Raw genomic sequence first — 25,300 nt, 5'->3', positions numbered from 1 at the left:
CCAGGGTTCAGCTGAAGCCTGTTGCTCCCCATCCAGGCCCCCACAGGCACTGAGAAAGGGCATTGACCGCATCACTTACTTCACCCGGGATGGAGATATATATCTGAGTATCATCAGCATACCGATGGTACCTCATCTCGTGGTGACAGATGACCTCACCCAGCGGTTTCATGTAGATGTTAAATAGGAGAGGGGAGAGAACCAAACCCTGTGGCACCCTGCAAAGCAGGGGTCGAGGGTCGGATCTCTCATCTCCTATCACCACTGACTGGGACCGGCCCTGGAGGAAGGAGGTGAACCAGTGCAGAACCACGCTGCCCACCCCCAACTCCCTGAGTTGTCCCAGAAGAATACCATGGTCAATGGTATCAAAAGCCGCTGAGAGATCAAGGAGAGCAAGGATGGATGCACTGCCTCCATCCCGCTCCCACCAGAGATCATCCATAAGCGCGACCAATGCAGTCTCTGTCCCATATCCCGGCCTGAAACCTGACTGAAAGGGGTCTAGATAATCCGTTTCATCCAGAATCCTCTGAAGTTGTAACGCCACCACTTTCTCAACCACCTTCCCCAAAAAGGAGAGGTGGGAGACTGGACGAAAGTTGTCCAGGATGGTCGGGTCCAGCAATGGCTTTTTGAGGAGGGGGTGTACCAGTGCCTCTTTAACGGCAACCTGAACCACTCCCTCCCTTAAAGATGCATTAACCATCACCTGGACCCAACCACATGTCACCTCCCGGGCTGCTTTCACAAGCCAGGAAGGGCATGGGTCTAGCTGACACGTGGTGGCGTTTACAATCCGGAGGATCCTGTCCACTTCCTCAGGCCCAACAGGATCAAACTGTTCCCAGATAACTGGGTAAGTACGTTCCCTCAGCATCTCCCCAGACTCTGCCCCACACTTAGAGTCCAACTTGGACCGAATCTGAGCGATTTTACCCTGCAGATGCTCAGCAAATTCCTCCGCACGGCCCTGTAGGTGGGAGACAGAGCCCCCCCCCACCTAATAACGATCGCGTAATTTTAAACAGGACCGTTGGGCAGCATTCTGTGGATGCAATAAGAGCGGAGAAATATTGACGTTTCGCCGCTCTTACTGCCACAAGGTAGGCCTTAATAGCGGCTCTAGCTTGTGTTTGGTCAGATTCAGTCTTATGAATTATGAAATGAATTAATAATTCATTATGAGACAGGCTAACACGGCCTTGGTCCAGGTTTCCTGCTTTTCAAAATAGAGTACTGTTACAGGCTACTGTATTTCCTTATAACATTTAGTAATTAAAGGGACTCTTAACAGCCTAACCCTGTGCCCATTATTTGTAAAAAACATTGTTTCTAAGGATGCTAATACTAAAGAAAAAGATTTATTCAGATATGGGTTATGTGCTTCAATCTGTAGAAAATTAATTGGGATCTTAGTGGACCATTTAATTTATTTCCATATGCGTGGCCTGTCAAGTATAAATTTAAAAGCTTACCACTCTGATTTTTTACTTCTTCAAAACAGTATTTTTACATATCTGCTACAAACTGCAATGCCATCTAGCTTAGTTATAACTTAAACTGATCCAGAACCATTAATACTCTGTCCCACTTCTGTTTTCCTCTGACCCCTATCTGATGCATCAGAACAGTTGTATTTGTAAATTGTATAGCACCTTTTTTATAATTTGCATATTGTATTCCTCCTTAAGTGAAATACTTTTGAAAACTTGCTCTTTTGCTTTCTTTTTTTCTTTGGGGACAGAACATAACTTGTTTTGTTCTAGCTGTGTTTGCACTAAAATTTGTGTTGGAATACAGAGTCCCTTAGTTTTTGCTTATGTGTCTTGTATCAGTGGGTAGTTTTCTTAGTTTCTTAACCAGTTGCTACAGTATATTCTTCTCCATGGCAGCGAATGTGAGGTGAGAAACTTCAAAGCTGCATATACAAGAAAGGCTATATTGTATGCCAACAGTAACCAGTTTATCCACATGTGTGTTTTTCTTCTGCTTGGTGTGCCTTGTTACAGCTTTGTGTGTGTGTGTGCGCGTGCAAATAAAGTACAATATTTTCAATTTTATTCTTGTATAATTACTCCTTTATATTTGCATAACTCCTCTTGGAGCCGTTAACATTTTTAGGACCTTGGAAACACAGGTTCAAATCTACTTGCAGCTATATAAATTCACTGGATGATTTACACTCACATCCTAAGTTATTCTATAGGTTGGTTGTAGTGAGACAGGAGCACTATGCACTATCACCTTGAGTTTTTAGAGTAGAGACAGGATACAGACCTAACAAACTAAATAAATGTGCAGCTGAATGCTTGCTGGTCAGGCCACCAAATCTCAGCATAAATGTAATTTTCAGAACTCAAAAATACAACCATTTCCAAGTGTTCCTGGTTTTCAAATACTAGTACAGTCGTTAGAGCTAGAGAACATACTCCCCTACTGAATGGATACATATAATACCTTAACTGGATCCTATTATATTATATAAACAATATTACATTATTTTTAGACATGCAGTTACATTTTAGTAATACTTCATTTTGTGGAACAAATGGATGCATTCCTTTAACTGCCCATTATTGACTGTTAATTGATCCTAAAGCGTTTAGTACCTTTGCAGTTGTAAATCCACTTCAACTTCTTGCTGCAGGCAAGAATTTGGATTTGGTTTTCCCAAACTCATAGAGATACTAGTTGCTGCAGAGATGTGGGATTCCTTTCCTTGAGATAATGTCATTGCTGTAGGGTTGAGAGATTTTGCCCTTCAAAGTGATCTTTGAAGTTAATATAGAGAGTGGGTTATTTTTTTATAACATCTTGTTTCTCATTTCATTTTAAAAAGACATACAGTACTGGCTCCATTTTTAGCAACTGGGAATGCATGCTCTTCCAGAAAATTAATATTTATTTTATATTATATCAGAAAAATAAATGTTCAGTTGTGTTAAACTGGAATGCTGTGTAAACTCTGAAGTCCTAAATTTTAAAACCAGTATGTATTTTTATTTCTTAGTATAAAAACAAAATTGTGTTCCTACCAAATCTCAGGTTTTATACAGACTAATTTCTACTGTGAATTTCTGGCAATAATATCACTGTGAAATCCTAGCGGTATGGTTTGAAATGCTTTTCCTGATAAGCATTTACCTATTACATTTCTGTTCAACCTGTTAGTACAGTGATTTCACTAAGAACACTCTTCTTGCATCTGTTTTGGATTTTATATTATTTTGGTGATGTTTAGTCTTACTCTTGTCTTTTGAAACAGATTGACTAACAAGGACTTTTTCCTTTTAATAGCTACAACTTGTTTGAAATCAGGCTCCTTTTCAGACATGGCATTAGTCTCCAAAAATTACTATGGATGACATTGCTTTTTCTTTTTTCTTTTTTTTGTAGTAAATATATTTCTTTATAACACGTATTTTCACATCACATATGGTACATCTGAAGTTATCCTTAAAACAGCCGGCTATGTTAGGAAAAGTGGTAAAACATGGAGGCAAACTACCACCTACTGAGTTCATGGTGAGGAGGCAAGTTGCCTTTGGGTCTCCTGAATTTCAATAGCATCTCAGGTTTAGATGTACGTACAATTGGATGTCATCTGCATAGTAGTGCCACTGAACTGCCTTGCTGCATACAGCCTCTCCTAGGTTCATTCATATACTGTAGATGTGCATTTGTTAAATAGTGAAGGAACAAACTAAAAATTAAGCCCCATTCTAATGGAACTTTCTTTTTATTCAAAAAGGTAGGCTTGCACTATGAAATAGAGAAGTCTGATATTTGTGTGTGTGTGTGTCTATACACAGGCACACACAAACTCTGTTGTATGTCATGTATTATTGTTAATTTTTATGTCTTTCCAAACTTGCCAGAGTGATCTAGATAAAATTTAAAGCCAATAAAACCATCCATCCTAAATACAAAAATTAAAATAAATGTATTACAGCATGTATTGGAGACATTTGACTAAATAGGCATTTTTTCGTGATTTAACCCCTCCTCCTGACTACCACACTGTAAAAGTAATGCTTTCCTTTGGGGTAGGGTAGGTGAAGTTGGACATGGCAATCTTTCAAGTGTTTGAATCCTAAGCAATCTAGGGCATTATCGAGTAATATCAACACCTTAAATTGGGCTTGGTACCTTACAGACAGACAGCCCAGCACTTTCAGGCCCAGAGTTATTTAACTGCCTATTTAATAATTGGTTGACTGTGTTCTGCACTCATTGCAGGATCCAGACTAAGTTCAACAGTACCCCAGTGCTGTTCATTGCAGTAATGAGATTATTAATAGAAGATCTATGGATCCAGTTCCAGTTTTGAACTGTTGATTTGACTTGGTTCATTGAAGCCACTCAAAACATCAAGTTGAGCTGATCTAATTCACAAAAGCAATCTATGAGGGGTAGGGGTGGGGAGAAGCCATCACATTGATTGATTGGAGGCATCTAATCCAAATTGATTATCTGCTTTGGAAAGCCAATTCTGATACACAATTTATTCAAAGTGAAAGTGAAACCCTAAATTATGACAGAGACTACTGAGTCTAGGCTGTCCCAGTCTAAATTGGGTCATAGCTGACAGAGCAAGCAAAGCTGGGCATGAGCTTCCTTGCCACTTTATACCATCTGAGCTCTAGTGACAGACCAGAATCAAGTACAGCCTCCAAGATACACACATTTTCTTTCAAAAGGAATACTGTTTCATCCAGAACAAGCCGCCTTCCTACTTGTTCGACTTAGAAGTGTCCAGGCAAAGGAACTTTACCTTATGTATGACGCCTGATATCTATTAAAAATACAAAGGAGTTCATTAATTTGTGATACTTCATTATCTTGATAACCAGAAGTCAGTGGTCCAATGAAAGACAACGACTTGCTCCCTCACTAAGCAATTTATAATGAACGCTTCTCTGAAAGGTATGCTGTAGAATATTCTCATAGCCCAGAATAACTTACAGCAATCTATGGGGCATAAGGGAAAGCAAGTTTAATGGCTTTCTTCAGCAGGAAAAAGCTACCTAATGACATGTTATGAAGTATTGAAATGGTGGTTATAATGTGTTGCTGCCAATATGGAATGTTGAAGAATCTGAAAAATTCATTAGGTATCCTTCAACAAATTTCCCTTTGTTAATGTAAAGATAGAAGTTCAAACTAACATTTTTATGTGTATCAACACATTCTACTGCAAGAATTGCATATAGATGAAAACTGAACTGACACCGTGCTTCCTCTGGCTGTAGCTGCTTCCTCAAAAATGGCTGGGATGCATTGGGAATGCAGAAATACTCTGATGATGGTCAAGCCAGAAATCTAAATGCATGCAGAAGCAAATTGGAGTCTTTGCAAATAGGTACCCAAGATGCTAGGAAATGGATTCCACTGCAAGTGGAGTTCTATCTTTTCTCCATTCTGGAACATGTACCCCCAAATCTGCTCTGGAATTATTGTTACACTATTGTGTAGTCTGTGTTACTTTTCTCAAGCTGTTCATTACTTTCAATATTTTGTTGATCACCATGTTCAAATAAAATTATAAAGTGGGACATTCCTCCAGAGCAGATTTTGAAGACCCATGGAGGTCTGGCAGAGGCGTGAAGCATTTTGTCTCTGGTTCTTTCAAGCAAAATCATGTGGAAATTCAATATCTGATTCTCCCATAGGAACTTGAGAGCACTGTGCTTTGTGCCAGTTAAGTCAGTTTTTATTCTTTTCCTTGGGACTGTCTGTGATAGTAATGAATAGTCCTTTCTGATGCACCGTCTGATTATTTTCCTTATGTGCTTATGTTTATCTGTTTTTGAAAATGATCATACTTGTGTGATTTTTGCCTCAAACTCTTTCCTTTCGGCAGTAGCCTGCATTTTTTCCTTCTAAGCAGTTGCTGCTTTAATCCTAATACATTTTCCTGCTTGCTTTCCATATTTGGATAAAGAACATGTTTTTACCCAAGGTCAAGACTAGGTTGTAATCAGCGGGTGACTCGGCTTTAATGATAGCATACATATTCCTGAGTAATGTGCTTAGCAGCACTTTCCCTTTGGCCCAATCTCTCCCCTCCCCACTTTTGTTGGCTTGGTGAATGAATAAAGTGGGGAGATGCAGAACCATCCCATGTTGCAGAAGGTGTCCTTAGATCCTTTCAGCTTTATCATGCAGACACATTTAAAGGGATCAAGACTGCCAGCTCAAACTGGGTGTCTCAGCAAGGAGAACAAACAAAACAGAAGTGAATGGAGCCTTTGGGACAGAAATAGACTTAATGTAGAAAGCCAAAGCAACAAAATGCTTACAGAGGCATCCAGTTTTTGAAGCACTGAGGTTGGGTTTAATGCATCATAGCCATGGCGGTGCAAATGGGCTTCAGTTCCAAAATGACAACTTTCTGTTCCAAAGATAGACAATAACCAAACTGTTTTGTGTCATATATGGACTTTGGCATGTTGCAGTACTGTTGACATGGTTCTGCTGGAATCCTGAAAATGTTGCATTTACTTTTAAAAATAACTTTTGAATGTAGCAACAAGATATTGGAACATTTAATTGTAACAGTCCTGACATGTTGATTGCTGATGAGACATGAAATGCACCTGTACAGTTAATGATTTCAGCTGTATTATATGCTTTCTATTTTAGATCAATTTAGTGATGCAAGGAAGAATTTGGGCACAGTGTTCAGAACTCCACTGGAATACTGTACTATTACAGTGCTACTAAACTGTTTGTTTCTTCCTATTTTGCTGAAGAGAAAAGTCTTAACAGCAGTGAGAGAACAGTGATAATTCTCTTGCAAAAATCTGAGGATTTACAGATGCAGTAGCCAATATAGTCTCTCTCTAGCACTACAAGCTAGAAATTAGAGCATTATGATCATCATGTGCTCATACCCCAGAGGGTTCTGCAGGAGGGTCAGAAATGTCAAGATGGTGGCCACAATTGCCCAATTGAAATCCTGCCCCTTTTTAATGTGCTACAATCTTGACTTTTTTGATCCCCTTGGCAGAGGTACTTTGTGCCCTCTGCCACCATGCTTGTATAAACAATTAGAAACTGAAGAAAGTAGTGTGGCCAAATTGGAGTAAATATAATGCATGAAGAACACAGGGACATATGTAGTCAGTCCCTTCCTCTCAAAGGTTGTAAAAGTAACTCATATTGACTGAACTGCTGCTATTTCTATCTGTTTATTTTGTGGATTTGGGGAAGGATGATGTTTCCTCCATAAAGTACAACTTAATTCCTATGAGAAAAGAGAGTGTAAGTAATAATCCCCTAATGCTACCACCAACTGGTTCTGGTAAAGTGTTGGACTCTGTTACAATTTGTGATCCTCACAAAATTCCTGCCATTTAAAAGAGAGACATCCAGAGAGACAAAAACAGTTGAACATTTCCCTATTATGTTGTTGGTTCTCCTGGCTATTAAATCACCTGATATATTTTTAGATTGATCCATATAAGAAAATATGTCTTAAAAATATTTTGAAAGGTAGAGGAGGGTACTGTCATATACTGTAAAGTCCTTGCTGACTGTAAGGATCTTTCTAGCCTTTTGGCATCTGGCCAGATGTTTTCAGGAAGCTCTTGCCCATTGCCCCCCCAGCACATGTTATTTCAAGGCAGTCCACTAAAATGGTCTGATGGTAAGCTCTTTTGGCAGGCCTCATTCCCATTATACTATATATCAGTTTTGTTTCTGGATTTGCATTTGTGGAGGTGGTATATGTATATGTGATGTTCATGACCCAAGAGATTTTTTTTAGTTACTGATTACCCCAATTTAGGCCATGTTGACAAGATTGTAGGAAGTTGTAGACAAAAATATCTAGAAGGCAACAGGCAAAGGATGGCTGAATAGATCTCATCCTTAGTATATTGGCACACATCTAGTTTCTTCCTGTGGATGTATGGATGATTTAAAAAAACAAAACAAACCTGTGATTAACAATAATTTGTTTGGTTGGTGGTGGATCAACCAACAGATACCCCTTACCCTGGTAAGCTAGTGCCACTCATTTGGGATTAGACTGCGAGTCACTTAGCGACTGGGTCTTTGGCTTAACTCTAGTAATGTACATATTTTAAAAAAGTTCTTCATGTGAAGCTGCATCCTTTATAGTTCTATATAGCTTGATTTTTTCAATATATTTCATTTCAGAAATGGGTAGCTTACATTCTCCTCCCTTCTTGCCTTAGACAAAGATTTCAGTGTTCCTTTAAAGTCTGAATGTAAACTCACATCTGGAAACACTTAACTGTTATTTTAAAAAAAGATTTTTCTAGGGAGTCAGCACCGAAATGTGTTTGTAGCTTAAAATTCAAACTAAAACTGAGATTTTCAGTTATTCCTTCAGCTACCATGAGTTGAACTGAAAGCCAAACCTCTCTAAACTACTTCCCTGGGAAGCTAATAACTAATTATTGATTAAAACAGTATCAGGGAACACTTTGTTCCTTTCTTTATAGGAGGGTTTTATTATTATTTTAAGCCAAGCTGAATTAATTTAATTCAATTGAAATTTTATTAATTTAAGCCAAGCTGTATTATTTTAAGCCAAGCTGAAAGAGATGTTTGCATCATCAGCAAATCATCCCTCAGTTTTACAGTGATGACTTTCCCTGCTTCGCAGTCTGCCTTTATCCACGTCAAAGTGACATTGTCTGCAGTTCCACCTAGATTTGGAACTTCGAGCTGATTAAACTACGTAGGACTGCCTGCTACATAAGGCCAGTTTTATCTATATAGTTGAATTATAGTTCTGCAGCTAGAAGACCTGGATCGAAATTGTCATTAATTTAATCATAACATTGTCACAGAAACCTTCTGCAAACTGCTGAACTCAACATGTACTGAACTATAACTCATAGAATCCCTAACCAGCATGGATTTGTAGCCCTCTACATCTGGAGGATAGCAAGCTGGTTAGTGAAAAGCTTACTGTAAGCCTAGGATGACCATCTGGAAGGCCAGAGGTTTTCTATTCTGCTGTAAATTTTGGGCTTGAAAAAGCTCTGAGTTTACTCAGCAAGTTTTCATCAGCCTAAATACACGGCTTTTATTCTCCCATTTAATAAAGATTTTCCAGAATTAGATGCCTAGGAATGAAGGTTTCAGAAAGTTTACCCTTGAGCCATTGGCCTTGTAAGAAAGTGACCCAATGCAACTTGTAATATCTGGGGCATGTGAATCAATGTGGGTGACATTTGGATAGCTGGTTTGCTTCCAAGAAAACAAAAAACATAATGAAATCCAGAAGGAGTCAGATCAAATTTTATTGGGTTTTTAACATTAGCAACGATAACGAGGATCAGAAAAGTAAAGTTCTTTGAAGGATCTTTATTTTTTAAATTAACATAATTACTTCAATATTATTTATATAGAGCTGCCTTATAAAACTATTTCAAAGCTTGAAATGTAATAGGATATCTTTTATGCAAAGAGAGGGTGCTAAAGCAGGTGGAAAGTACAAGATGCTTTGGGGTATAATAACGGAAGCACATTCCTTTTCATTTTCCAGTGGAAAGTGTTAAGCACATGAGCTATTCTCTCGCTGAAATAAGTGATGCTCAAAATGGCTATCTGCAGCTTGTGTCCATGGAGTTTTAATGGTTCAGTATTAATTTTACTTAGGCTACCCTGGTCTATGGACTCTTAACTACAAAAATAAATTTGTTTCAGTGGTAATTTGCTCTTTATGCATTAGATGGAAGGAGGATTATCAGTCTGAAAGCAAGCAAGCTAAGTTCCAAATCCCGGAAGAAAATGGTACTGCCAGAAAGGGTTGAGGAAAACTGGCCGCTCACTTGCAACTTTAGTAACCCATGCTAATATCTGAATAAACCTTTTTTCATTATGTCCAAAATTTGGTTTATTCTTCAGCCTGTGGAATCTGATAGCAAAAAGTGTTGTGAGCATACAAGTCATGTGGGTAGAAAAGCAGAGGAAGAAGACAGTGCAAAAGTATTTGACAGCATAATGCAGCCTGCCAGTGGGGCCTTCAGTTGTTTTGCAAGTACAGAAACTCCTGCAACAGATCTTTGGATTAGGTGTAAAAAGTGTAGACATATCCTTTGCTTAAACTGCATAACTGATGATCATGGCAGGTGATTTGGCTTCCTTTTTTTCTTGTTCATTTTGTAAACATGCTTCTATTTTGGTATAAATATTTTGCAGACATACGTCATTAAGGCTGGCCATGTATGTTCAAACAAGATAGTCTTTGGGAACTGGCTTGTTTATTCTATGTGGGCAAATCTGATCACATATCCACTAAAGTGGCCACTTCCTTTTCTCATAGATTGGATGACTTTTCTGCTCATGCTTCATGCATCAGCAAAGGTTGTATAACAAGTTGACATGTAATGTGGGACACAATGTATTTTGTTTTCCCTAATAGTGCACATTTGCCCATGTGTGTGCATCAGCCCTGTCTTTATGCATGAGCTTCATAAATAAGGATGGACTTGCTGAAAGAGAAATACTGTTACCAAACTAGTACCTTCTAGATACACAGGACAAGAATTCCCACCAGCATGGGCACGGCCCTTGCTGGCTAGGAATTCTAAGACAGCATCTCTCCTGGAGAGTATGAGGCTGGGAAAGATGGATCTCAGAAATATTTATCTATTTATTTGTAAAATTTGACTGCCTGAAACCAGCTGGTCCCTGGGAAGCTTACAGAGTTTGAGTAGATAAACAGGAAGAAAACCAGGAAAATTAAAATAACTAAAATACAAGTTAAAAATTATAGAATTATAAAAGTGGTTTCACAATATAATAATCCCAAAGGCTGCATAAGAGCCCTGTTTTCTCCTGTTTCTTGAAAGCCATGAGGGTGAAGGTTACACACACTGCAGGGGGTGAGCTATTCCCAAGGATGAGGGCTACTATTGAGAATACCTGCCACCGGCCCTGCTCATACCCCACCTCCTGGTGAGTGGGGACCCTCAGCAGGCAATACCCAGTTAGGAAACTATTGGGAGCATCTGGACCCTGAGCCATATAGGGCTTCCTAGGTGGCAATCAGCACCTTGAATTACACTCAGTAAACTACTGAAAACCTGTGCAATTCATGCAGCAGAAGTATAATGTTGCAGTACTGCAACCAACCACTGAGCACATACACCGCTGCAATCTGGACCAGATGGTTTCCAGGTGGTCTTCAAAGGCAGCTCCATGTAGAGTGAATTACAGTAATCAATAATTAGAAATGAGTTAAAACTACATGTAAGTAGCAAAATAGACAAATCAGTGCGTGTTTCTATATACCAGTACCAATTTGTCCATTTTACTTACATATGTTTAGATTATTCTTATGCTTACTATAAGAAGAATTCATATTTGATAAACATTTTTCTTATTTTCAAAGGAGAATATTTGTTTTCCTTCAACAATTCAGATGACCAGTATTAAGGCTTACCATGTTTCTAGATCATGTGCAGGCTGAAGGTCACCGTTGTTTTAAAAAAACATGTATGTACAGTATATATTTTGGTCTCCAAGGCCTGCAGAGAGTTGGATGATGCCACTGCAGCAAACAAGAATGGATTTTTCAACTTTTTGCCTATTCATTTGTCTTGAATGGATTTTGGTTGGTTGTCTTTGCCCTGTAAAATGGATGCCTCAAATCTATTGGACGTGTAACAGAATTATTTTATTACATTTACTTCACAGAAAGAATGCTTGAATTTAAGATATTCTCCCAAAAGAAAAAGATAAAATCCTTGCAATATTCAGAAACCCCACCTTGTCAACTAGAGTTGCCAACACCAACTGAAACCATTCTCCCCCAATAAACGTATGCATGTGACACGCTTAGGGATGTGTGTGTGTATGTATACATACACATTACTCCCCCCACCCCAGCAACAGGCAGAGCCAGGACCAAGCAAATCAACTGAATTAAAAACAATTAATTAAAATTAATTGCCTATAAAATAAGACACCTTATTTATAAAATGAATCGATCTCCTCTGCATAAGCCAACTATTCTCTCACACAGAAGACACCCACACAGAGAATTATATACACGCATGCTCACACATTCCCATCTCTTCTTTTAGCAGAAACAGCCAAAAAGAACAAAAGATCAGAGCAGGGCAAGGATGAGGAATAGCTGGATTTGGAAGGGAAGGAAAGGAAAGAGAAAGAGAAAGAAAGGGAGGAACAAAACTGGATGGACATAGGAACAAACTTTAGAAAAGCCCTGTTTGATAATTCCAAAAGGTAAATTCACCAGACAAACAGCCCTTCCCAGCTGGCAGCTAATCTCAAGCTAATCTTCAAACATATCCACTCTTTGCAACAGTGATGTTGGCGAGTCCTTGATAATTCCTTTGTTTTTAAAAGCTTCCAGCTTTATCAGTGGCTGTAAGATGCCTTCCCAATTCACAGGTAATTATTTGGGGTAAAAGACACTTTGTTCTATCCAGTAAATATGGAATTATTTTGTTTCCAGAAAAGCACACTGCAAAGAGTTTGAGGGCCACTTGCTAAGGGATTGCTCTGGCTTGGTCTAGGGTTTCTTGATTTTTGTTTTCTAGGAAAGGGGTTGTGACACAATGTCTAAGTCTGTCATCTGTTCTGTAGCATGCAGTCTCTTTTTTGAGAAATGTAATTTGCTTTTCATTTTTGTTTGAACTCCCACAAGGGATACGACAATAAATTAGTTTAGGAGTATCCAAAGTGTATGGTCAGAAAAAGTTAAGCTGGTGGACAGAATGGTGTAATAAAAGTTCTGCCAGGTTTTTATATGTGACACGCATAATAAACAGGCAGACCTTCAATTGTAGTGTCATGGCTGCCATCTCGACTTTTTTGACCATACCCTGTGGAGATCCCTGAATTAGTTGGTCCTGCAAACAAAAATAAGATTAGTACTTAGCCTTCCCTTTGGGAAGGAATGTAGTTTAGTGGTGGATGAGTGCTCTGTATGGAAAAGAGAAGAACCCAGGTCCAGTTTCCTGGTGAACCCCATGAGAAGAGTCACGAAGCTCGTCTCTCTCTGAGTCCCTGGAAAGCTGGTGCAAGTCTGGCCAAAGAACTAACCTGGCCTGACATCTCCATCCCAGATGAAGTTAGTGATGCTGTCCTAACAGCCAGGAACCACGCTGAGACAAGGAATAGGTCTCTAGTGTTTATTACTGCTACATTAGACAGAAAATCCTAACAAACTGAAGAAGTGTGGGAAAAACCCAGACAGATAAACCCCAAAAGTCAAGACAGGTCTGATCTGTGTCTCTTTGAATGGCTGCTTAACTCCTCAGTACTACGCATGTGTTTTCCCCCCTGGATAGGGCCCCCCTCATCACCATCAGTACTCATGACATCACCCTCCCCTCCAGATTCACATTACATTTCAGCCCCCTCCCTTCCAGAGGTCTCATGAGAGTCTATCTCCCCCTCCAAGCTCCCATGAGAACTGGGCAACAATGGAAATTCTTCAAAGGAAAACTCCTCCAAGGACGAATCAGTGCTGCTCTCCAGGTCTGATAACGCTTCTGGCCCAGGTGGCCGCTGCTGGAAAATAGCTAGATAATTAGAAGATTCTTCCCCCCTCCCCCTTGGGAAATGCAAGCCGGAGGTGGAGGGCTGCGGCTCCCCCTCCTCCTCTCTCTCTGGCCTCAGAGCCTCTGGCGGGGGTGGAGGTTGCCACCTTACAAACTCCTCTGCTTGGGATTCCTCTGCTTGCTCAGTCAAGTGAGGAATCTCTGGTAGAGTGCGAGGCTTGGGTTTGTGAGGGAAAAGCTGATGGAATCGTTGAACCAGCGCTGGTACATGCACATCTCTGGCATTTTCCCATGTGCGCTCTTCCACAGGGTACCCTTTCCGGTGTATTAAATATTGGATGCCCCTTCCCCTCCTCCTAGAGTCCAGAATTTCCTCGACTTCGTATTCCTCCTCCCCCTCCACAATTACTGGAGGTGGGGGGGGGCATTTGCGATCATAAGGTACTTGGGTGAGGGTCTTTGGCTAGCAAGGCTCTGTGAAAGACTGGATGGATTTTCATGGATGCTGGCAGCTTTAAGAGATAAGCCACTGGATTTATCTGCTGTACCACAGTGAAAGGGCCCACATACTTAGAGTCCAACTTCTTGGAGGGCCTGGTAGAAGTCAAAAACTTGGTAGAGAGCCATACTTTGTCTCCTACTGCAATCGCTGGCCCCTCTTGTCTGTGAGCATCTGCAGCTCTCTTGTAAGCACTCTTTGCCCTGTTCAGCTGCTCCTTTAACAACTCCTGTGCAGCTTCTTGCTCTTTAAGAAAATCAGCCGCGGCTGGAACAGTTCCCTGCTGGGAGTAGGTGGGCAACACCCGAGGGTTAACCCCATAGAGTGCTTGGAAAGGAGACATCTTGGTAGAGGATTGCACAGAGTTGTTATAAGTAAATTCTGCCATGGGGAGCAGGGCTGGCCAATTGTCTTGCTGATAAGTGGTGTAACACCTGAGATACTGCTGTAACCATTGGTTAATTTTCTCAGCTTGCCCATTACTAGCCAGATGATGCAATGATGGTAGGTGGATCTGGACCCCTAATGACTGGAAAAGGGCCCTCCAGAACCTGGAAGTGAACTGAGGGCCTCTGTCACTCACCAAGTGATTTATCATGCCTCTATACCTAAAAACATGGTCCATAAACAACTGCAGTGTGGCTTGCGCAGATGGGAGGCCCTTGCAAGGAATAAAATGCACCATTTTAGTGAAAAGGTCCACCACCACTAGTATGGAAGTCAGCCCCTGGACCGGGGGTAAATCAGTGATGAAATCCATGGAGATTGTATCCCAAGGCCTACTGGGGGTGGGTAGGGGTTGCAAGAGTCCTGTGGGCTTCCCTGGGAGAGGCTTGGCTCATCTACAGGTATGACAAGAAGCAATGTAACACTTTATGTCTGCAGTCATCTTAGGCCACCAGTAGTCTCTCAGAGCTCTATAGAGAGTTTTGAAAACACCTCCGTGGCCTGCCGTTTGATGGTCATGGCAAAGTCTCAGTACTTCTTCCCTCAATGAGGGGGGAATGTATAATCGCCCACTATGCCAGAGGATTCCTGCCTCCACATTAAATGGGGAGGCAGTGTCTTGCGGGCACCTCTGGAGGTCATCCATCCTGGCCCTGGCATACGGGTCCTGTTGCTGCTGAGCTCTGACTCTTGTAAATAGGTCCTCTGCTTGTCTGCCTGCTGCTAAAATCTCTGTCTGGTTCCCCCTCATAGACTGCTGAAAGTTGTGAGGTTGTAATATAGTAGCCTGTACCTCCTGGTGAGTAGCGGGGGTTGCCTGAATGGATTGAGACAGGGCATCTGCCAAACAGGTTCTGCGCCCCAGGGACATAAGAAACAACAAAATTGAAACGGGAGAAAAACTGGCTCCATCTGATTTGGTGTGGGGTGAGGGATCTGGTGTTTTGTAGAAGTTGTAAATTCTTGTGATCGGTGCAAACTTTCACAGGAAAGCTTGCACCTTCTAGCCAGTGCCTCCACTCTTGAAATGCTGCTTTAATTGCCAGCAACTCCTTGTTAAAAACATCATAGTTTCTCTCTGCTGGTGAGAGCTTGCAGGAGAAAAATGCACAAGGGAGCAATGTATTCTCTGTTTTGTTAGTATATTGCAATAAAACAGCCGCGATAGCAAAATCTGAAGCATCTGAATGCATTATGAATTGCTTTGTGGGATCAGGGTGCTTTAAAAGCAGCTGGGATGCAAAGAGCTGCTTAAATTCTTGGAAGGCTGCTTGCTCCCTCTCCCCCCAAATGAATTTTGATCCTTTCTTCAAAAGCTGTGTGAGGGGTTTAGCCCTGTCACTAATTTATTTATGAATCTCCTGTAAAAATTCCAGAACTCTAGAAATTTTTGTACCTCTTTCACATTTCGGGGGGGTTGCCAAGAGAGAATTGCCTGGACCTTAGAAGGATCCATGGATATGCCTTCTGTTGATATTTTATAGCCCAGGAAATGTAATTCGGTTAAATCAAAGGCACACTTCTCTAGCTTGGCAAACAGCTTGTTCTCTCTCAGTCTTTGTAAGACATTACGTACATGGGTTACATGAGTTGTAGCATCCTCAGAGAATATTAATATGTCATCTAGATAAATGACCAGATACTTATCTAGTAAATCAGAGAAAATTTGATTCATAAATGGGGAAAATATGGCTCCTGCATTAGACAAGCCAAAGGGCAAAACAAGGTACTCAAATTTACCAAACCTGGTATTGAAGGCAGTCAGATATTCATGCCCCTCTTTCATCCAGATCAGATTGTATGCATTCCTGAGGTCCAACCTAGTAAAAATGTGTGCTTTCTGTAAGCGATCCAGCAGATCAGATATTAGGGGGAGTGGGTAATTTTCCTTGACCGTGACTTTATTGAGGGAAAATGCATGCATAGTACTGAGGAGTTAAGCAGCCATTCAAAGAGACACAGATCAGACCCACCTTAACTTTTGGGGTTTATCTGTCTGGGTTTTTCCCACGCTTCTTCAGTTTGTTAGGATTTTCTGTCTAATGTAGCAGTAATAAACACTAGAGATCTATTCCTTGTCTCAGCGTGGTTCCTGGCTGTTAGGACATCAATCCTAACAAACTCAACTACTCCCATTGAAAGAGGGAGGAACAAAAAGAGACTTTTGGGAAAATGCATGTATTTTCCCCCCTGGATAGGGGCCTCCTCCTGCTCACCATCAGTACTCATGACAGATGCCGTGACCACCCTCTCCAGGTGCCTGGGGGCTGTGGGGGCCTGGATGGGGAACAACAGGCTTAACCCTGGTAAGACAGAGTAGCTGTGGATTAATGGCTCCCTGGTATCTGGGAAATTGTCATCTTTAGTTCTGGATGGGGTGGCACTGCCCCAGACAGACCCTGGTGCGTAACCTGGGGGTCCTCCTGGACTCATGACTCAAAGGGCAGTCATGGCCAGGAGGGCCTTTGCTCAACTTCATGTTGTGCACCAATTATGCCCTTTCCTGGATTGAGAGGCCTTTTGAACAGTCATTCATGCCCTGGTTATCTCCCATATAGACTACTGCAATGCGCTCTACATGGGGCTACCCTTGAAGAATATCTGGAAGCTACAACTGGTCCAGAATGCAGCTGTGCAGGCAATTTTAAGTGCCTCAAGGTGGGCACATGTAACACCTTTGCTACATGAGCTGCACTGGCTCCCAGTTTGCTTCCAGGTCCAATTCAAGGTGTTGGTTATGACCTTTAAAGCCCTACATGGCATGGGGCCAGGTTACTTGAGGGACCATCTCATCCCCATTACATCGACCCATCCCACCCGGTCATGCAGAAAGGGCATGCTATGTACCCCATCCATAAAGGAATTCCATCTGACGGGGTCCAGTAAACGGGCCTTCTCTGCAGTAGCTCCTGCCCTATGGAACATCCTTCCCCCAGAGGTGAGACAAGACCCCTCACTCCTGGACTTCTGCAAAAAGCTAAAAACTTGGTTTTGTCATCATGCCTGGAGCAGGCTGGGGAACAGCCATTTGTGGGGATGGCTAGCGCCCTAGGAGGATTTTTACTCACAGACTGAAACACAACTTTTAGCCTTCGGGATTTTACTATATTTTATTATATTTTACTCTTCTTGTCTATTTATTATGAAATTTATATTGATACTGAATTTTAATTCTGTTTTTGTAAACCACCCAGAGTCCCTCCTTTGTGGGGGAGATGGGCAGTAATAAAAATCTGATAAATAAATAAATAAATATGGCTGTTTTCTATATTGAATGCAAGAGGTGGGTCTCAATTTTTAATACAAAATATCCTGCCCTGTGATAGTATTTTACCTAGAAGTTTACCTTTATGTTTTAGTTTGTTTTTGTGCCTTCAAGTCAGTTTTTTACTCCTGGCAACTGCCCGGATTAGTTTCTGCAGAATTTGGAAGTGGTTTGCCATTGTCCGCTTCCTAGGAATGAGAGAGAGTGCTTGGCCCAAGGTCACCCAGTTGGCTTCATGCCTAAGGCGGGAGTAGAACTCACGGTCTCCCGGTTCCTAGCCTGGTGCCTTCACCACCACATCAAACTGGCTCTCTTTTAGTTATTATTTGGCCTTTACTCACCAGGTGCTTCAGAGAATACTTCTAAAACTGGGCTAAAAGCAACAATGCAGCTCCCACCCAAAACTTTGCAGACCAGTCCCCCTGCGGCCATCGCTATTCAAAAGCATACTGTACCCAACCACAGTCTTGTCTCACGGGTGTCCTGAGATGGGTTGGACTGCAGTTCTTGCTATCCTGGCCAGCTGTCTGGTCTGGAGAAGAAGGGGGTGACCTTCCAACTCACTTGGAAGGCATATGGTTGGAGAGGGTTTCAAGCTTTTCCTTGAAGGACTTCCTGATTTAAATCTGCCTTCAGATAATGAAGGCTGACAGAGGGGGAGGGAAGGGGCTTTAAGGTTGACAAGCAGGTACAAATGTCCCCTGGTCAGAAACAGGAAATTTCATGTATGTTCAAAATGATTCATTATTTTGGCTGCCACTTGGTTTCAACAAGAATTCTAGCATTAAATGAATGCATTTTAAAAAAATCTCTCCTATTCTCTGAACACAGAGTATAATTTTTATAAGCCTCTTACCAGATTATCCCTGTAGTTGTCTTTTTTTTCCTAAATGAGAACACCCCAAAGACTTCAGCAAACAGAAGGCATTTAACTGCTTAAAGGAGGAGGCCTCTATCTCTATAGACACACCACCTACTCACTAAGAGGACATAGTTGTATATATTACAATTCAAATGTGTAAACATACATTTGTACAAATATGTATTTATTTATTTTAGAAAGCTACCCAGCTCCACAAAGACACTGGGTGGCATATAACATTAAAAACAGTAAGAACCAAAAACCAAGAAAAGAATTATCTGTATCTGGAGGGAAACATTCAACCTAACATAGAAAATCCTTGCCCCTCCACCCTAGCCCAGGGCTGTAGGAAATAATCAGATTTTTCAAGACCTTTTAAACATTGTTGCAGTGGGGGTCATATGCATCTCAAATATTGCATTTCTATTTGAATCTTGGTCATATCTCTAACTCTAGTAGGGAAGACAATGACCAGGTGACTTGTGTGTCCGCTGAGAGAAGCAGTGAGCACCCTTTCTCATATTCTAAATGTACCCTAATGCACTAATGTACTAAATGCAAACCCATTGATTAATATAGCACCCCAGTTCAAGAGCTTACAGCATAATCTCATCATTTGGCTGCCCTTCTGATAAACTTGGGAATAGAGCCACTTTCTATTTTCTGAAATGAAGGGCTGTAGAGGGTTGTCATTTAACAAGAATGCATATAATCTGAGCAATCTTTAAACAAGGCCTGCTTGTTGGTGATTGACAGCAGAAATCTGGCTATAACTTGAAGGCTTTTTAAAAAAAAAATGTTTTGAGTGTATCCTGGAAGAATGAAAAAGACCAAGCAGGAGGGGTGAAACTGTTGGGAGGCTTTGGCACAAAAGCCGTGTTGCTTATTTATGAGAAAGAGTGAGTTATCTTCCTGAAAACTTTTTCTGGGAAATAAATCCACAAATCTTGGAGGGACACAGATTTAATGAAATACCCACATGGCTGACTCTTTTTTCCCCCATTAATGACTAATTCCTTGTCTTTGTTACTGTGCAATGGGCAGATATTATAAACAGCCCCTGAGTGCACCTTAGAGCACCTTTCTTTACTCTTGATTACCAAATGTCCATTAATTACTTATTTGCTAGAGTTATATCCTTCCTTTCCTCCTGGAGTTCAAGCTGGCATATACAGTGCTCCCTCTTCTCTTTTGCCCCCCCCCCCAAACCTGTGAGTTCAGTTGAGCTAAGTAATAGTGACTGGTCCAGAATTACCAAGTGACCTGCCATGACTGAGGATGGACTAGAACTGTGGCCTGTTATATTAGACTGGGTTTCAGGTAAAAGGCTGTGTGGATCCTTAATATTTTCATTTTAGGCTCAGCTTATTAAACAGTCCAATGCTACTTTCACTTCTGGGCATGCTTTTAGTCTAGAGAAGAGGCAGAAAAGAGAGGAAAATAACTCTTTCCCAAGCCTTTTTGGGAATTCCAGTCTCTTGGTTGAGCTTTTCTCACTTATCCTTGGTCTGTCCTCTCCAAATACAGGCTCACTCCTTTTCATCAGCCAGTCTGCTCTGCACTGCTCTCTTTCTGATCCTGCTGGGTACTCAATTGTAGATTTCACCTTCTTTTACGGTTCTGTCTCCAACTCTACCTTGATGTACATAGCATCTCTGGTATACAGTACAACCACAATATCAACAATGTCCAATAACCTCCCCATTGTCTAGCAAATCTTCCCCTTACATATTTTCACCAAAAGACAAATGTGCCTGCTCACAAATGCCTTAATTAGATAAGAAGCTTCTCAGTGTCACTTTGCATGGAATTGGCACCCAAACAAAAATTCCTTAGCCTCAAGGCTAATTTGCAGAACCTGTATGCATCACAGCATCTCACCCTGTCATACTGGTCTGCAAAAACAATATGTTGGTGCTGAAAAGACTGCCCATCAAGATCAGGGTGCTAAATCCCATGTAGACATGCAAGGTGGGATACAGGAAGCACTCCAGGAAGAGAAATGGCCTGGTGGTAGGAGCCTCACAACTCACGTTGGCCCAACCTGGCAGATCTTCTGACAACAACAGGGCTTGGTTGGCTGGGTCACTTAGTCAGCACTTGAGGACCATCCTGTTGAGTGGTGCCACTCTCAAGGAAGCCCCACTCACTCTTGCATCCCAAGCCGGAGTCTGCTTCTGAGGTGATACCAAGATCTCAAGGAAGCGCAGTGGGAAGATGAGGCTTAGTTAGGGAAGACAGGCCAGGAGACTGGGTCTGCCCAAGAGAAGGAAGGAGGCAGCCACTCTGGAGGAGGGCTTGGACTGGCTGCATGTTACAAAAGTCTCTCTGCCAGGTCAGGAGTGGGAAAGACAGCATGCAGACAGGCAGGCAGGCAGGCAGGCAAGCTCTCTTTGCTAAGCAAGAGCAAAGAGGAAGGCCTCTTCCAGAAAAAGGAGAGCAAGAACAAGGGTAATGAACAAAAAACCGAAGGAAAGAAAGCTCTCTTACAAGAAGAAACAACACGTTTTAATTTGACATCCCTGTACTAAATTGACTAAATAAAATACATGGAAAAATTCATGAGCATAACAGGACCAAAAAAAAAAGTTCTTTTAAATGTTTCTGTGTGCATGGTTTTGTTGTATGGAAGATGAAGACAGAAGATGTCAGCATTTCATAAACAGCTGACCAAGTAGAACTTAAATCCAAATGGCAATTTTGAATGTTCCTTTTGCACTGACAGTTGAACCAACTCTCATTCCTAGAATAAAACAAGCTTCCCAGGCCATCAGTAGGTTTAAGAGTCAAAAGACCTCCAAATACTTGCCTTTTCTCCCTTCTCCCTCTGACTTAATTTCCTCTCTAGATTATTGGCAGACTCAGTAAAAAGGAAAAATCATTTCCTTTCCTGTCATTTATGGCTATATTTTGTTTCATTACTGAAAGCAGACTTGTAAGGGAAAGTGTCAGATTATCCCATACTTGGAATTTTCCACCCCTGATTCAAACTCACTTTGAGTCAAGACAGGTGCTGTCTTAGTGACTTAATTGTATCACAAGCCACTGGAAGAATCGGGGAATCCTATTTGTTTTGCAGGTCAGCCTTCCACAACCTGGTGCCTAAAATGTATTGAATTCCTGCTCCGATCGTCCCCAGTCAGTATAGCTGAGCGTTTTTCAACCTTGGCAACTTGAAGATATGTGGACTTCAACTGGCTGGGGAATTCTGGGAATTGAAGTCCACACATCTTAAAGTAGCCAAGGTGGAAAACCACTGGCATAGCTAATGACCCCATGATGGCTGAGGAGAAAAAATTGAGTCCAGTGCTGGTAAATGTACTGCATGGGTGCTGCTTTCCCATAAAAATGCAGCAAAGGGCCTAATTAATGGTTGGTTTGTCTCTCAGGTATTCCCGGTCCAGGTATAAAACCCACTGCTACATAAAAACTAGAACTCAGCTTCAAGGAAAGCTTCTCTACCTTTCTCCTATTGAGATTAATGAAACATATTAAGCACAACTTGCCCAGTGGATTTCTTAAGCACAGAACCAGTTTCCTCTAGATTTATTGGGCCTATAATGAGAAGGGAAATTTTTGCACTAGAGAAAATTTCTTCTGATCCATGCACACATTTTACCCAGCCCTATAAATACATCTATACAAGGATACAGGATTCAAAATAGCCCATGTCCTTGCACAAATGGACCTACGCTGGAGATATCATGATGTATGAAAATAAAAATTTGAACAATGTTATTACATTGAAATTCCACAGTAGATTCTACCCTTCAGCTAGATCTGAGCCTCCCACAGCGAAGACCTAAGTACATGTTACATTACTAATGTGATTACCATGATGTCATGTTTTTTATTTGTTTTATGTTAACACTCTATAGACAATAACATTTCACAGATTCAAGCCAACAAGTTTTTAATGTCTTACAAAGCAAGGACATTACATCAATATATTTCATTTACAAGGTTTGTATTTTCCACAGTCTCTCATAATGTGACTTATATGGTTGATTGTGTTTTTTATGGTGATGATTTTATAAAATAATAATGGAAACAAACATTTGTCTCTTTGCATTCAAGTGGTTTCAATTGATGTGTTAATTTTTCCATTGCAGCTTTATTATGCCCGTTTTTCTCAGATGCCTCTTCTAGAGGTTTCCAATATTTTGTGATTACTGAACTGCCAGTCATTAATAAATAAATGCATTAGTAGTGCCTCACTTGCCAGATCTCTATTCTTACCAGCAAATAATGGCAAGAGACCTAAATATGTTTCTTTTTCTATTTTTTGATTAGTAATAGTACACTTTTCTGAAATACCATATCCAAAAAATTTACTGACTTTTGGGCATGACCATGACATACAAAAGGTATTTTTGCCTCTGCAACCCTTCCACTATGTATTTGTACTGGTTTTTATTATGTATAACATTTTAATTGGAGTGATATGCCAACAATGTAAGATCTAAGTGTTATTTGTGCTAAGTTGTTGAAAAAAGACCTAGTTTTCTTTCAATATTTGTCTCAATCCTAGTATTTCTCTCTCAAAATCTAATTCCAATATCTTCTTCAAAGTTTTTGTATTCCCAATTTTTGATTGTATTAGTTTTTAAAAGTTAAATATCAGCCCACAGGAACTTTATGATTGGTAAAGTAGCACGTGGGGAAGAGTGGCTCAAGCTGCTATCCCCATCCATGATATAAATGAAACTATTGCCACAACTTTGGAAGGTACAATTAATATTATGAAACATGGTCCCCTGAAGGCTGCTATTTAATTTCAACCCCCTACTATGTGACTGTTAACCATATAGTTAACATACATATATAAAAAAGAACAAATTCTTTAGAGCACAGATTTCTTATCAGCACTATCTGAAAATAAAAGTCAAGCATTTTTTCCCACAGTACTGTAAGCTATTTTATTCTCTACTTTATTTAAGAACCAACGAATCAAGCAATGAGCAATTACAAAAAAAAAAACCCACTATAACACAACTGTGTTTTTAGTACTTCTGAAATTAGTGGGCTTCGGTGCATCTAAGGCCTCACCAACCACAGTGCTTGCCTGGATGAAGAGTATGGTAAATCTGAAAATCTTATTTCAAAGTCGTAAACTGAGTCCAAAGTTCCATACAGTTACAAGCAGACTCACAAACCAGGAAGCAGCCAAAGGAACCAAAGCAGAGAGAATCTAAAGACATCATCATTCAAATTCCAAGGAAGATCTCTGGATCTAAGAATTCTAAAATAGGACTCCCTAGAAAGCTTCACAGGCCAGGTTGATTCTTAGATACCCATGGTCTCTAACAGTGCACAGCTGATGTTCCTGATCGGCCCTGGTGTATTCCACTAGGCTACTCCCAAGTAGCCCTGCAGGATTAGCTGTCTCTTGACATAGGCAAGCACTCTTGTGTCTTTTGACTGTGGCTTTGAGAGATGGGTTGAGGAGTCAGAGAGCTCATCCTCATGAATCCCTAATCATGGCATGAACATGCCCCAGGAACTGCTTTTGGTATGATGTCCTCATGATGTTGCCAGAAACAAGAGGCAATTAGTATAACCCCATCCTTGCTCTTCACCATAGCATTAATTTTTTATATGAGGAAAGCAAAGTAACCATTGTCAAGAGAGTGGAAACCTGTAGTGGAATGGCCAAGCTGTGGGGCAGAAGGCTGAAGGCCTCAAATGTTCTTTTGCAGAAGCCCTCCAGGTATGCACATGCTGGCCCTGACTCTTGCTTTGGGTGGTGGCTAGGAAGGTCCAGCTTTTGGGGAATCCTCAGTTAGAATAGGCATGGCCAGGCAATGGAAGGCCCACCCCGTTTTATGTGCAATTTGAAGCTGGTGACCTGTTTCACATGCCCCTGTTCTTGCTGCTACTACTTATCTTCTGGGGGTACCCCACAAATTGTCTTCCTGCTAACCTAGCAGGTGATAGAGATAGGGCTTTCACCACCTATGTTACCTTTCTGGTGATTAAAAGGTCAATAAGAAAAGAATGGAAATAATGTCAATAATGCTACCTCCTGGTCATATAGTGTAGAGGTATGTGGCAAGAGGTTTCAGCCCTTCCTTCCTTCCTTCCTTGGAGAATAGGCAAGTCACACCAGAGATAATAAAGATAAATGTGTATTTAAAAAGAAGAGATAAGATATAACCAACCCCCTTTAATCTTAAATTTTCAGTGTTTGAAACAAGATTTCAGGCCCCTTCCAGCACCTTACAATCAAGAAAGCAAGTTTCTTAGACCTGAACAGAAAGGTTTATTAGACGGGAAAACAGTGTTAAGTTACAGAATCTTGGAAACTGGATATGTGTACCTTGGCCCTCATTTATCACTAAGCATTGTGCATATCCAGACTATGTTTTCCTTTACAGAGAAATCCAATTAGGAGAGGAGGAAGAAGTTGAATGCTGGAAAGACTGCTGTTTTTCATGCCCCGCTGAGCCTGTGCCAGCAGAGCAGAAAGTGAGTGATGTTTCACTGTTCTTCCCATCTTCACTTTTCCATTGTTTTACTTATTTCCTCCATTGGAACCAACAGGAAGAAAAATAAATGTAGCATCCCCAAGGATAGCATACTGCTCTCTTTCCATTTCTGAGGGCATGTTGAAAGTAGGCATACCATGGAGAAATTCCCAGGTCCTATTCTTGGCATTTCCAACTAGGGCTGTAAAACTTCCTAAAGCTGTTTATAGCTGACAATAA

Source organism: Candoia aspera, chromosome 1 (assembly GCF_035149785.1).
Source record: "Candoia aspera isolate rCanAsp1 chromosome 1, rCanAsp1.hap2, whole genome shotgun sequence".
NCBI lineage: Eukaryota > Metazoa > Chordata > Lepidosauria > Squamata > Boidae > Candoia > Candoia aspera.
This window is presented reverse-complemented; position numbering follows the sequence as displayed.